We start from the raw sequence: 1,443 nt of genomic DNA on the forward strand, positions 1-1,443 counted from the left end.
TTTTGTGCTTTTCCATCCTGGAAATGAGTAACCTGTTTTCAGTGTTGCAGAATTAACAGGACACGTCATTAGCAGTATCCAAAATGGAAGGATAATGAAAAGAGCATGGCCCTTACCTGATTGCCTGACTGTAATGAAATCTTCAGGTGTACCCTTTCATTGCTCATTGCCATCTGGAAGTCTTTTTGGATGTCTTCCGCTACAAAAAAATCAAACCCTGAACTTTATTGTAAGTTTAAGGTCTCTTTAGTTCCTTTATGTTCAGCAACATTCATTGTGGGAATCTAGACCTCAGTAGTTAATGAAAAACCACTAAGCACAATTTTAAAACGCCATCATAGAAGGGTTTTAAAAGGAAACGGCAGATGGGAGGGGCTTGAAGATTGAGGCCACACCCCTTTCAGCAAAAGACGTCTCTGTGGCGCAATCGGTTAGCGCGTTCGGCTGTTAACCGAAAGGTTGGTGGTTCAAGCCCACCCAGGGACGTTGGATCTTCTGTTTAAGTCATCAGTAACTATATGTCCTTGAAACATTGAAAAGAGGAAAATCTTCTGGCAAACCTTTCCATAACATTGCCATCTTGAAGTCCTTTCGATGCTCTCCTTCACAAAGGTTTTCAAGTCCTTTATGGTCAGCAACATTAATTGTGGGAAACACCACCCCAAGAGGCTCCTGGGCCGTGGAAAACCACTAAGCTCAATTTTAAAATGCCATGATAAAGGTTTCTGCAATATTAACTGAAAGGTTGGTGGTTCAAGCCCACCCAGGGACGTAGGGTCTTCTCTTTAAGTAACCAGTCTTTGAATCAAGAATGGAGAAACCATTGATTCATTCATTGAAAACATTTGGAAAAATCTTGGATACCCACATATGTTTCCATCCTTTTTCATGTGATCATGACTTTGTGGTCAAAGGCACACTGACTCTTAACCACCCTATAAAACTGGATTTAAAACACTGAACTATGAGGGTTCACGTTGACCCCTATGTGAACGTCCATGTGCAGCCCAAACTTTGTGGCTAAGCTGTCCAGACTACAAGCTTAAAGCCTTGATCACGCTCCTGTGCAAAGGTGTATTCTGTTAATTGAGTGTTAAGAATGACCTGAGTTGTGCAGGAAATCCCAACCTCAGCCTTGAGTTCTCCGCTCCGAACAGCTCCCTCTACGTTTAACAGATCTTCACGTCTTTGATCACTGCTCGCAAGTTCTGAGCTTCTGCAACAATGTCAGAGTCTTATTGTGTCAGCACCTCGTGCTTTTAGAAGTTTACGTAGTTATGTAGATGGGGAAGGGGCTAGAAGATTCGGGTATACACCTTTTTCTAGTTCTCAGGGTCGCTCAGCTCCCGTGGACGCTCTGCAAAGCCTCCAGTGAAAGTAGCTCCTCTGTGGCAATCGGTTTAAGCGGAGTTCGGACTGTTAACCGAAAGGTTGGTGATTCAC

General features: G+C 43.3%; 1 protein-coding gene and 1 non-coding gene across 3 annotated transcripts in view; both read left to right on the top strand.

The window, feature by feature from the left end:
• intu (inturned planar cell polarity protein) overlaps positions 1-1,443 on the top strand; it is a 23,974-nt gene that overhangs the window by 8,122 nt on the left and 14,409 nt on the right. The window lies entirely within an intron of this gene.
• trnan-guu lies at positions 413-486 on the top strand. Its single transcript has one exon. It is a non-coding gene; the product is annotated as a tRNA-Asn (tRNA).

This window comes from Morone saxatilis, unplaced genomic scaffold (assembly GCF_004916995.1).
Source record: "Morone saxatilis isolate NCDOM2014 unplaced genomic scaffold, NCSU_SB_2.0 Contig4, whole genome shotgun sequence".
NCBI classification, from domain to species: Eukaryota; Metazoa; Chordata; class Actinopteri; family Moronidae; genus Morone; species Morone saxatilis.